Source organism: Calliphora vicina, chromosome 1, assembly GCF_958450345.1.
Source record: "Calliphora vicina chromosome 1, idCalVici1.1, whole genome shotgun sequence".
Taxonomy (NCBI): Eukaryota; Metazoa; Arthropoda; class Insecta; order Diptera; family Calliphoridae; genus Calliphora; species Calliphora vicina.
The window spans coordinates 56,149,446-56,164,034 of record NC_088780.1 but is presented as its reverse complement, the minus strand read 5'-3'; the positions used below and the strand labels follow the sequence as shown (position 1 = coordinate 56,164,034).

Below are 14,589 nucleotides of genomic sequence, written 5' to 3'. Positions count from 1 at the left end.
TAAGTGCACTTAAAATGCAAAAACAACAAAACACAATGAACAACAAAATTTTTTTTTTCAAAACACAAAATATCTAAATGTTAAACATTTGTAAAGCAAACTAACTCATGTGGCAGTAAAACACACTGAAAAAGAAATCAAATTTATGAAAAATTTTTAAAAAAAAAATCAAAAAAAATAAATAAATAAAATAAAACAACAAATTTTGAGATGACGCCACAATTGAGACAAAGTTGATTTTAATAAAGTTGAGTGTTGTTATTTTTCAACACTTCTTAACAAAAGTACACGGACACACACTCACACACACTCTCATACAAAATGATTTTCATTCATAATGAAGATCGTTTAGAAACCGATCATAATGATGAGGTTGTTAATTAAGTTTGTAAAGTTATTGTCTTGTGAAATAAAATAGTGGCTTGTATTGGTTTTAAATGGAGGTGATGTCGCAGATATTTGGCACGGTTATTTTTTCTTTTTTTGTTAACAATTTCAGTTCTTTTGAGTGGAGTTATGGCTAAAATATTAGTGTTGGAGTGTGTTTAAGTGTTTGGACCAAAGCAGACAGCCAGAATGTAGAAATGTTCTAAATTATATCAGATGTTCTCAAATATTATATTTTTTTTTAGAAAACACTAAAGATTTAATTAAATATATTTTGTTTTATTTAGTTTATTTTTAAACTTAAGACCAAAATTCTGGAAATTTCAGAAATCTGAAACCTTTTAAAAATTACGTATTGTACAAAACTATTATCTATATGCAATAAAATTACATTATTTTTAAAATATAAAAAAATTTCTTAAAAATTTTGAAATTTTGTCAAGACAAAATTTTAAAAAATTCGCAAAATTTTAAAATTTCATATTTGTATATGCAACAAAAAACCGAAATTATTAAAAATTCAGCAAAATAATACAAACATACAAAATGTTACAATTGTATAGCCAGATCTGCATAAAAGTTATCTTAAGATTTATCATTGCGCCTCACTCAATTTTTAACCGTTTTCAAAATATTATATTTGAAATCATTTAAAACATGTTGGCTAATTAAGTTTCAGAATATAACGATATTCTTTTAAGATTTGTTTAAGAAATTTTAATTTTAAAATTTTTTTCTCAAACAAAAAAATAATTTTTGACTTTTACACAAAATCCAAATTCTATTATAAATTGTAATTAGTTTTATTTTAAATTAATATTTGAGAACCTCTGGCCCATACACAGACATACACTCACTCTTTATTAATGTAGCGTAAAAATTCATTATAAAATTTTTAGCATAAAATCATTGACAATTTCATGCTCATCTCCATGGTTTAGGAAAAAAATATATTTACATATGAGTGGATGTTGGTTTATAATTTTATGTCATATTGGTGGTGGTGATGGAGGTAAGTGTTCCCAACACCACACCACACAAGACCAATCATCATTTTATGCAAATTACTGTCAATACAAGTGAAGCTAATAATGATGTTTAAAGTTTATTATAATACCAACATACAAATACAACCATATTTTTGCGCATAATTTTACGAAAACAGAAAATCACTTCAATAAACATTTTTAACATTTTCAGAAGAAAAAATTCTACATATACGGAGACAACTACGTACAATATTAGTTTTAGAATCTAATAAAAAATAAGATATAAAATTTAATTAAACGGAAAATTAAATTAGAAATTTTACTGGTACAACATGTAATGAAACTATGAGTATAAACATTTTTATGATGATTTTTAATAAATTAACACGAAAATTATCTTAAGCGCAAAAAATTGGCGCCAAATTTGTTGTTTTTGTTTTAATAAAAATAAACTTTTTCAAAATTCTTGTGTTAAATACTAAATGAAAATCTCTCAAGAAAGATGTGGGTATTTGTTTGGGTAGTGAATGTGTATGTGTTTTTCCCACCATATGTGGGTCAGTAGTTGATTCTTTGATTGTCTGTCAATATTTTGTGTATTTTTGCCCCACAAACCTCAAATGTACAATACGATCGTTTATTTTGTAATAAATACTGTGGTATATTTATTTGTATTTGACCATCATGAAAACGTTTAATCGATTTTAATTTAATTGTTGTTTATGTTTTGCTCTTTCCTCTCTTTGTTGTGTTCTCTTGTGTGGCTGTGTCATTGACAGCTGTCACTTTTATGTTTAATATCTTGGAAGATCTTTTCGATTTTGAGTGGGTGTTGCTGCTGTTTTGTTCGTTTTGTAGGCTTTTATTGTTTTGGGAAAAAACATTTTTTAATTTTTTACACAAAACATGTCATTTGATTGTGTTTAATTTATAGAAATTGAAAGTAATTTTAAGCAATAATCAAAAGTATAACAATTAAGTAATTAATTTTGTAGCAAATTATTGATAGTAAATTAAAATTAAATTTTCAGTCAAACTCAAGGTTTTAAATTTAGAGACTTGCCAAATAACCAAATTATTGGTTTTTTTGATTAATAGAATTCAAAGCTTGTGTTAGAAACATAATAGACTTAAAAAGTCTTAACTTGTTTGCAAATACTACAAAATTTATTTCCCCCAACAAATCCATTATAAAATTTTTGTGTATTTTGAACCTCAACATGATATTCATTCATTACAAATAATAAATAATTAATTTATGTAAATTGCCTTTACGTTTAGAAGACTTTACACAAAAAAAACCACAACAACACCTTAAACCAAATTAAAAAAATAAAGAACCAACAAAAAAATAATGTAAAATATTGTATTTTATTACAAGACACCAACACCACATAAAACATGACACATAAGCTGTCAAAAAAAATTCATTCATAAAAATTTAAAACCAAAAAAAAAACAAATTTTAAATGAATAAAAACCAAAAAATATAAAATTGTTTAAGAAACGAAACAAAAAAAAACTACAACAATCATTACAAAACAAAAGATAAAGCGGAAAAAACGATGGATGAGTATTTTTTTTTTCAGCCAAACAGCCAACTTCATTCATTCATTCTTAAAGATTTTAAAAATCAATACAATAAAACCAGAAATCTTGAAATCAGTTTTTTTGTTCATACATATTATAAATGTATGTATTTCTGTTCATATCTTTAGACTTGTTGTATATAATTATTATTATTTTATTTTATATATTTTTTTGTTTAATAAACTCAATTGACACTCCTTTAAACTAAACTGAACGAAGTAAGTCCAAAAAAAACACTGTGTATAAAATGTTGAAATTTTAAGAAGAAAAAAAAACGTTTTTTTTTCAGAAATAAACTTAAAAACTTGTTTTTTACGGTGTTGATTTTATATTGAACTTGTGTCTATTCTTTGGAGAATTTAACAGCACAAAAACAACCATATAAAAATTGTCTTTTATAGGATGTTTAATAATGTTTGAATTTTTATTCTAGATTCTACGTTTTCATTCATCTCTGATGGCTAGAAATATCTAAAGATTTTTATTTTATTTTTTGCATATTCAAAACTTATACTCATAACTTGTTGGTTGGTAGTAACTATGAAAGTGTGTTTGCTATACATATAAGGAAATACAGTGGGTGAGAAAAGTTATGTGAAAGTAAATATTTAGTAAAGATCGCCCCTTAAGTTAGGCTTTGTTTTATAGCACAAACATTAATCTTTCTTTTTAATGGATTCGATTAAAACTCTCTCTATTATTTCCTCTTTCATAAAATAATCTCAATTAAAGCCAAGATGAATCTCTGAGAGGATTTTTTTCATCACATGATAAACAATTTTCAAATAATTCAGATCTCTATGCAAGAGAGAGCTCGAATTTAATAAAAATAGTCTTAGAAATGGGTTTGTTTCGGATCATATTTTTACTAAAATCAATAGTGGAAAGGTTAATAAACCTCAAACCACAAAAAAATACACATAGAGAGGAAACTCTGTTGTCAAAAACCTAAGTTGTGAGAAAACAAAAACAACACTCGTATGTCTGATTAGTTTCAGCATTTTTCTAGTTTCTTTTCTATGTATACTTATCTATGCTTATGGTTTCTTCATGACAGTTAGTGGAAATAAACTGGAATCCTGATTCCTTAAATAAAATAAATAATTATTTTGTTTCCCACTGTTTACTAAATGCTTGTCTCATTTTTTTAATTTTTTATTTCTATTAAAAGAAAATCTGTAAATAAATGTGTATACAAATTTAGCATTTCAATTAAAATATTATGGTTTTTTTTGTATTTATTCTAGAAGATGAAAGAGAGAGAATAAAAAGTACGTTCTTGATAAGAAATATTAACAAGAAACTATGGTTACTAACATTTTGAGCAAATTAAAAGTACATGGAGAAAAAAGAATTGGATTTAAATGTGTGTTTAAATAAAAAAATCTACTTTTGGAAGAGATGTAAAAATAATCATAGGAAAGCTTCTGAAATGAGTTAAAAAACGATGGTTCTTCGAAACAGATTTTGGAAACCATGGTCCTTCGAATCTGTCCAGTTACATAAATCAGTCTTAAAGCTACTGGTTGCTGGCTGGACAAAGAAGCTGAAATTTTTACAGAGTTAGTGTTAGAAGTAAATGGTTCGAAAATTGTGGTGCGAATCAAATCAGTTACTTAAATCAGTTTGTTATGGGTGAATAAAGAGGCAGTTATTGTGTGAGAGAAGGAGATATCTATTAAAATTAGCTGAGAACTGTGGTCCTTCGAATCACACTTTTTCCAAAGACTGCAATTTCACAAAGCTTTTGTGTGTGAAACGTGTAAATTAGTCATAAAGCTGACCTGGATGGATAAAGAGGTTTTACAGAGTAATTGGGAGAGAGAAAGAGAAATATGCGGAAATGAGTTGAAAACTGTGATCTTACGAATCAGGAATATGTAAAGGCTGCAACTTGTGTGAGGCAGAGAGAAAGCTACTGAAATGTGTGGATAACTTTGTTCCTTCGAATCAGCCCACTGTCATTATTGATTTAATCCAATCAGCCTGCCCTTTATTAACTATTTCAGATAATTTCGGGGCTCACTCTCGCATTGGCTTAAATTTTCTCAAACTTTTATACTGTGATACCTGTAGGAGTTGGGAACAGCATCACATTAAACAAACCCTATCCATTGACTCAAGTGAACTGGTGTAACTGACGGAATTTATAACCTAAAAAACCAAATGAAGAGAAAATCTATTGATGAAGTACACAATTTGGGTCCTTTGAATCACAAGTTATATTAAGATCACTCCACTTTTTTAACAAATTTCTCTTTGTCGAAAATGTAAGCTATTGACCGGGAAGATACAATGCCCTATCTCCAACCTTCTGCTAATATATGTTGCTATATTTCTAAAACATGTCGCTAAATATGTATAAGCATGAATAAATTTAGATTATGTTCTCCATTTTAGTTTTTCATTATTTCCAGACTTTTTTCTTTCAGTGTTGTAAATTTGTTTCCCTCTAACGAAGAAGAAATTCAAACTTATTATAATTGCAAAATAGATTCTTATGTTGGTCTCTAGGCAATTAGTACTTTCAGTTGGTACCACCACTATACAGTTTGATTTGATTGAAACATTTTATTGCAAACAAGTTTCTATTTTATTGATAAAAAAAATAAAACTGCACAGAAACTAACTACAATATATTTCACTATAAATCATAAATAACAATTATTATAATTTTTTTTTCCTACATTTTTTCTACTTATGTATAAAATTATTTATTACGAGTATTATTTTGCCAACCGTCTGAGTTTTATTATTGCGCCCTCTCTGCAGCCTTCTTAAGCCATTATTAAATAAACATTAAGATTTTTTTTGCTGTTTTCATTCTTCATAAGATACGATTTCAAAATGTAGATTGTCTACTTAATGGCTCCAATAGTGTCAGGCCATTGTTGTTGTTGCTGTTGTTTATTTAAATATAAAATGTTTAAAGGAAAAAATATATAAAGTTTAAATATTGTAAAGTGTCTAATATTTTGATTGGATTTATGCAATTTGTCTGCGACTTTTAGAGATTGATTTAAATCGTTTGAGGGGCAAGCGAAATACAAATATAGATATATAAAAAAAAAATAATTGAAAGGGATTATATAAAATGTATAGAGTTTAACTGTTAAATTATAAGGTTTTAAATTTAAATACTTATAAAGTAATTAAAGCAATAAAGGCAGTTAAGTATTAAATTAAATACAGTGGATAATAAAAGAAAATGCCTTGAAAATCAAAGTTATGGACCTATAACAAATCAAATATTTCAGAGTTATTTAGCCATTATTTTTCATTTCTTTATTCTAAATTTATATTTAAAATATATAATTTGTTAATCGTTTTATTAAAACATATCTATAAATTTGTTTTCTTATTAAACACCCAGTGACGCGTTTTTTCCTTAATTTAAAGTCAATATTTTTGTTTGTATATATTTGTTTAAATGTTTTATAAATAATGTTTTTGACACAAAATGACCTTCATGTTAAATTATAAATAAAATAAATATATTGAAATAAAGACAACATATTTTTCTTTTCTTTCTAAAAGAATTGGTGGCCACTTATAATAAATTATTGCTTAAAAAAACACAAACATTCCAAATTATTTATTTTAGTTCAACAATTTAAAAACATACATTTTTTATTTATTTATTCGAAAGTGAAAAATAAAACAATAATAATTTGAAAATTATAAATAGTTCAAGGTGTTGTCGTAGACAACAGCTGATAATTATTCTATATAGAACTTTAGTTTAAAAAATATATTCTGGCAATATGGTATGAATCTTTAGCAAATGTTTTGTTTTTACCAACATTTTGTTGCTACAACCAAATTACTTATTTGCTCAGCTGTTACTACCATCGCAAAACCTTGTTAAACTTGTAATCTGACCCTTTAATTTTTTACTTTTCTTAGTTCGCTTAAAAATTCCATCGAGTTCTTTTTCTTTTCTTATTTATTTCTATTTATCTCCATAAATTTTAATAATTATATTTATTTTGTATCTATATTCTTGTTGTTTTTATGTCATTCATTAGCAACATATTAAAAATAATACATATTTTATTCAGCATATATTGAGACATTTTTATTAGTTTATTATTGAGGAAATATAAATCTAAAAAATATGTTCGCGCTCTATAAAAATGTACAAACATTTTTATAACAGAAATAAGATTTAACGACTAATTAATAGAAAAAAATCTATATTAAATTTAAATAATTAAAGAAATTTTACAAAATGTTAAACAAGAACTTTACAATTTCAAATTCTGCTTTAAAAAAATGTAACCAACAGACAGCTTATCTGGCAATTACTTTAGGTTTTGAGATATTATGACTTCGATCAAGGCAAATGAAAGTTATTTCAAACGACGTCGGGATTGAAACTAAATACTCTATATTGAAAACTTTCGTTCGAATGGTAAAGTGTAGAAAATATAGAAACCGAATCGAACCGAGTCATCATTTGCTGAAAGATGACTCGAACGGTTTCATTCCGAAACAAAGCGAATGAAAGCATTTGTTCGTTGGTTTATCTACATAATATTGCAAGTTTGGCAGCAACCGATTCGAAATGATTTCTAAGCAACTTTAACGATAACTTAGATTATTTCGGTAATAATATGGAATATTTCGGTCTGGCTGAAAGTAGGTGTTTTTATATTACTTTTTATCTTTTTACCGTTGCCAGCTACTAAAGCTGATTTAAAACAGCAATTTAATGGTTTTCAAATACCAAGATGTCATTAAACTGATATTTTCAGATCTCAATTCATATAGTATGTAAAGATAGCTTTAAAGCCAGTTGTGTGAATTTTGATTTTAAAACCTTTTATTTATTTCAATACCAAAGTATTCTAAATCATTTTTGATACAAACCTTTCCTCATCACCTGTAAACAAACCGGAACCTTAACGTAATATTTAAATATTTATGGATTTTAATTTTATTAAAAAAAAGATAAATACCAAAAAAAAAAAAACTTAAGACGACAGACAGACCCAATGAAAACAGCAACACTTACGACAACAGCAAAAGACAATCAGTCACTCAGCAGGTCATAAATGTTAAATGGTGGCTATGAATATGAAACGTCACACCGTTTCATGACAACAACAACAACTAAAGCAACAACCACAACAACGACAAGCAACAATCACCTCAATACAAACATTAAAATGAAATGTCAGTTTTGAAAATAAAAATGTGTGACATTTATTTTTAAGCTTTTTGATCTTTTTTTTGTTTTCAGAAATTTGAAAATATTTTTTATTTAAAATTAAAAAAAAAATGGTTAAATTTTTTGTAAAAATATTTTTTAGGTAAAACTCATTATGGTAAAGAGAAATAAATTCTGTTTAGGCCTAACATACGTCAGTGTTAGTTGTTGCAACAGACATTTTGTTAGGAAATGTGAAATATGGTTAAAGGAATTGAATTTTGTTGGTACAACAGACAATTTGATTGCCACAATAGAAAACAGATTTTCAATATTCATATTTTTACTAGTAAATGCTTGAAATCTCCATGAATAAACTAAAATATGTTTATAGCTAATAATGTTTGTATCCAATAAGCACCAAGGACCCAAAATTTCCAGCACTTGAACATTTTGTTTGAATTTGACTTGAATGCAAGTGTAATGATGTTTTAAACTTAAAAAATTAAATATTTTTCTAACAAAAAACTAATGGCTTGAATTTATGTTTGCTTTTTACTGGATAATGCTATTGAAATAAAGTGTAATTCAATTGCTTGACTATAATTCAAGGCTTGATTTACACTTACTTTCAACTTGAATTCCAGTAAAAATGCTTACTTTATCTACCCTTAAACTCAAATATTAAGATTACATTTGAAAAATTTGTTTACTGAGCTATGCAATTGTCCAGCAAGTTGCTGGTCACTCTGAGAAAAGTATTATAATTTCAATAAACATTTCTAATGAAATCTCCAACATTTTATTAAGAAACTGTGTATTTTTATTTATAGCTTTAAAGGTTTCTATACTCTTCTGTCTAGCCAAATATAATCCCTGACCATTTGCCTGTATTTTCTTAATTTTCAAACAAGTTTTTCTATTAGTTATAGTTAAGCCAACTAATTAGTTTGTTTATCACTGCCTATATTTATTTCCCCACTTAACAATTCCCATTTAGTTACCGACGGCTTTGTTCAAGTTATTTTTACTTTTTTGTTGTTTATAATTTGACAGTTTTTAAAAAGATTTTTTTTTTAATAAAAAATTATTATTTTTAATCTCTATTGTCTGACATGGAAAAAAATAAACAATTTTTTAATAATTAAGACTACAAGTGCTGTGTTTTTTTTGTACTAGTATTATTTAATACGTTAAATTACCGAGAGCTGTATAAGTATAATGTCGCCAACAAAACAAAATTTTACACCTAAGTGGGGTGTGACTGACTGATGTGGACACAATACAGCAACTACTGCAACAATTTCAAACTCTTAAATGTTCCTCCTAAACACACAAAAAGCTGGAAAGTATGAAAACGTTTATTTAGTTGGTTTATTTAGCCCATTCATCTTAAACAGCCACAGAAGGCTTTAGATGATCAGTTAGTGAGAGTATAGCAAAGAAGACTACGACTACTATACATGCATCCAGTTTTCTAGAAATCATCCTAAATTATAAAGATTATTACATTCTCGCTGTTGATGTGTTCAGTAGCATTCAGTAGTTGTTGGCATTAAAATATTCTATATTAAATATGATTTATTTTATGGCTAGAATGTGGCCAACGTATGTAAATATGTATATAGTGGCTGTTATTTGTGTTTTAAATGTTTCTACTCATCTCATGATCTTTAAATTTATTTAACCATACAAAATAGTGGCATTTTGTCATGTAATTTTCTTTTTCATTCCACATTTTCTTAAATATTTATTTATTTTTTTAATTACACGACTACAAGATTAAGTAATTTTCTTTGAATAGCAGACCATTAATAAGTGTATATGTGAGTGGCGTATGAAGTAGCCGCCATATTTATTTAAACAATTTTTATACTTTTAGTGGTTTTTTTGTTTTAGTTGAAACAATGTAGATATGTATTGTATAGGAATTGATTTAGCACCTATAAAAGGTGCTGACTTTAACACCTAAATAATTGAAACAATAAAATCGATTTATGAAAATTCTGTTATAAATTGTATAAACAAACGAAATTTTACACCTGAATTTTAATTTAAAATTTAGCTTTTGTTTTCTTGAGAATTAGGTAAATTAATAAAAAATTTAAGAGCCATTCCAAGCTAAAATCAGACTCATTTCATTAAAAGCTTTTCTGAAATAACTTTTTGGATTCAGATCTCAGATTATATTTAAAACTTAGCTAAATTATAACTTTGTTACAACAAGAAGATGAAAAGGATACAAGTTGCTTTTAAATTTCTAACTATTCTAGATTAATTTAACCACAAGCTTTTCTTTTTTATTTACAAGTCCTTAGCATTTGGTCAGAGCTTTGAATTGCCTGAAGCTTTATATGATTCACAACTATTGCAATTAATTTGCTATGTTTTATGAAATTCAAAATGAATTCGTTTTTTGATAAGAAAATTTCAAAAAGTATTTTTTGGAAATTTTATTAAAACATTTAAATTAACAGCAACAACCTGTAAATAATATAAAATTTCAGGCAACATAAAGCTTTTTCCTAAAGCTGCAATTAATTATATAAAATTAATAGTAAAATGTCACTTTAAGGCTGTTAGAAGTGTTTTTTAAAGCACAACAGCTTTAAGCTTTACGTAGTAAATATAATAAAGCATTAAACAAACTTTAAATTGGTTAAAATATTTCTTAAACTAAATTTCATGTCGAAAGCTTTATACTGGAAGAAATGCTTCTTTTTCCAATATTTAATAAAAATTCTAGAAGCTTAGTTTTTAAAAAATTAGTTTAGAAATAATTACAATATTGGAATGAAATCTCTTGATATCTTAAACAAAAAATTAATCTTTAATAAGAAATTGAAAAATACACAGAGAAAATAGATTCGTGATAGCAACCGAGTGTGTTGTCAAATGAATGATTCAACCTTAGGAACCGAATTTCACAGGTGTGCCTATACAATTTTAGAAAGGGTAACAATAGGTTGCTGCAATCGAAATTCTTCTTTCGAAGAATTGGTATTTCTATGTGTGCAACCGAATCATTCGATTGGCAACAAATTCAGTTGCTATCACGATTCTGTTTTCTCTGTGTAATTATTGTAGCAATTTTTATTTTCCGATTCAAGCTTTTGGAAAACTAAGCTCGTTTCAAGTTTAAAAGCTTTATACAAGTATAAATAATCCTTATGTATTTATTAAACTATAAAAAGAAATATAGTTTTTTTTAAAGTCTGTTTGTTTACCTACCAGTTGTACTATTTTCCAATATTTTGTTTAGTTTTTGAATTAAAAATTTCCAAAGCTAGTAAAAACTATGAAGTAACCGAAAAGACTGTTAATTTTAACGCTATAATTAATACCATAATATAAAATTATAAAGCTTTAAAGTTAAACACATCAATTAATGCTCCAATTGTTAATCTTATACGTATTTCTAAGTTTTGGGAAAATTAAGTTCGTTTTAACTTTTAAGCTTTCTAGAATAAAACAAATCCATTTCGAGTTGTTAAACTCTAAAAAGAAATATAATGTTTGTATTATACAATTCTCGAGAAAGCTTTACAAAGTTTTAAACTTTTTTGAACAATTTAAGTTTAAGACTGTAATTTACACTTTAATGATATTAAATTTAATTTAAACACAAATTAAAGTTACTTATGATTGGCGAATAGCTTTTTGCCATTTGAAAACATTTTAAATAACCTTTTCTATAGTATGAAATTAAAAAAACGTTTTCTTTTGTATTTTTTTTTTAAAAAAAATTTAACTTGATGAATAAAATTCTTTAATATTTTGCAAAAATTTAATAAACAATCACTTGAATGAAAAAAACTTATCTTGGCAACTTGATCTTTAGAAAAAAAAATTAAAAAGTTTTGATTTAAAATGATTTTTAAATGTTAGTTTTGATTTAAAATGATTTTTAAATGTTAGCCACTTTCATTTCAAAATCTATAAATTTCGAATCATCTTCTTCAGCCTCAATAATTCCAATTGGAAATTAGACAAGACTAATGGATAAACAAAATCCCTAAAGGATATTGTAAAGTTGGTTTTAAAAGTTGGTATATTTGAAATTTGGTTAGCATTGAAACAGAAAATTAGATCGTTAATGATAACAGTGAAAAAAAAAATATTTTTTTTATTTATTTGAAAATCTGTGGGCCAGTTAGTCATGGTACAATATAATGAAATAATTAATATTGGTTGACAGTCAACATATACCAAATGAATTCGAATAAATAATAAACGATCTGATAATCTAATGGCTATAAAATTTTGAATTTATTTTAAAAATAGTTTGACAGCAACTTGATGCAGCATACCAATATTTAAAGATCCATAGCATCTTTATTTTAAAACAAATCTTTAAAATTAAATGTATCCAATTCGATTTCTTAAAGAAAGCTTTAACTTGTTGCAGACAAAAAATATAAATTTGTCTATTAAATTTTGTTCACTGCTTATTTTTAACTATAAAATATTGCCAGCTTATAGACATCTGAATTTCTACTATTTTATAATAAAAAAAATGCATATAATTTTCAAAACACCCACCTGGATATAATTGGCACGTGCAGAAGTTAGATCAGCAAAGATGTGAAAAAAGTGCCGGAAAAAAAGAAATCACAATTTTGTACTTAAACTGCGATTTCTTTGAGTAGGGCAACACTGTTTAATAACACAAACATTTAAATTGTTTTTTTTTTTTTTGATAAATTTTAGTTAAATTCTATATATTTTTTTAGATATTTAGTTTAAATTAGTGTTTTTCGTAGCAGCCAAAAAACACTAAAATATAAATTATGATTTTGTTTGTTTTTCACCAAAAAAATTTAAATTGTAGTTTAGTTTCTCTGTGTATTTTAAGCTCAAAGACGTAAGAGCACACAACTAAATAAATCGATAAAAAGTATATATAATGCAAATATATATAAATATATACGTATGTATATATGTAGATGTTTTTATTGTATTTTTTGCACAAAATAAAATACGTCACAATGTTTTTTTCGGTTTTTTATCTTGCTGTTAACGTTATAGAGAGCTTTTTTTCTCACTAAAGACTACAAAAATTCATTCATAAAAAATTAAACTTGTAGTAGTTGAGTTTAGGGTTTATTTTTCTTATTCAGCTGTTGCAAAATTAATCCTTTTGTTTAAATTTTTCATTAATTTTCACTTTCTTTATTACAAAAGAAATATCTTTAAGATACTTTTGTTTGAAAACACTTTCTTATTTGATTTAATCCAATATGACTTTATAACAATTATTTTCACTTTTATTTAGACTTATTTTTTTTTTGTATTAAAAACTTTTTTTCTTTTCAAATACAATTTGTTTTTTAACCATAGATATCTTTGGGCTACTTTTTTTTTTAAAAAAAGATTTGACAGTTCACATTTGTTTATTTATTTTATTATTTTCTAAAAATATTTCAAATTAAATACTTTTTTTCTTTAACTGAGTGTCTGATTTGAATTTCTTGTGATAGAGTATAATAATAATTATATAGAGAGTGTATTATAGTGTAGGTAGTTGGTTAGACCGTCACGTTAGCTAGTTCGAACACAACTGAAGCACGAGATGAGTACTCAATTGGTTTTTATGAATGAAACCGGCCAAAGCTTATAAGATACATTTTCAATTTCAATCTTATAGTATGCACAACTGAATCTTACCAAATGGCCCCTTCCACCGAATAAAAAAATAAAATACACTCGCTCACACAACAAATTTCGAACATTCGAAATTTCCCCTATTCGAGCTCATGCTCTCTCTCACACTCTGCATTTATCTGCTCCCTATTTAGTTGCGAGAGAGAGAATGTATCTGTAAAGGTTTGTGTATCCAATGGTTGTTTAAGTCAACTCCCCGTTATGTAGCCATTTTCAGGCTGTTAGGCTGGCGCAAGCGCATTTAAACCAATCAACAGTTTGTTTTCAAAACAACAATCTCTAAGATACATTTATTGTGCTCTACCTGCTGGTCATATAATTATATGTACTCACCAGTTTCTGGCGCAAATATAAAAGTATCTGAGAGTATTTCTTCTTATTATTATGCTTCTCCTCAACTCATTTTCATTTTCTTACAAAATTTAAATTTCGCTTTTGCCCCTTAAATAATTTTTTGTTGTTTTTTTGTATATTATATATGAATATTAAAACATTAAATTTCATTTTTTTCTTTAGCTTCTTGAAATAAGGTAAAAATAAACCAACAGGTATGTAAAATAAAAACACAACACAAACATTTTTTTTGCACTTTACAAAAAAAAGAAAGAAAAAGAAATTTTGCCAAATAAATATTTTAAAAATAAATTTTCATATCATACACAAAACTACGTCATTAATAGCAGTTGTTGTTATTATTTTTGTTTTAAAAATTTTAAACAAAATAAATTTTTTTTCTTCTAAGTCTCATCATTTGTAGTATTTTTAATCTAAAGCAAAACATTTTAGCTTTGTGATTCATTTTTGTAA

At 25.9% G+C, this 14,589-nt stretch overlaps 1 protein-coding gene across 1 annotated transcript in view; it reads right to left on the bottom strand.

The window, feature by feature from the left end:
• sr (stripe) overlaps positions 1-14,589 on the bottom strand; it is a 232,911-nt gene that overhangs the window by 7,820 nt on the left and 210,502 nt on the right.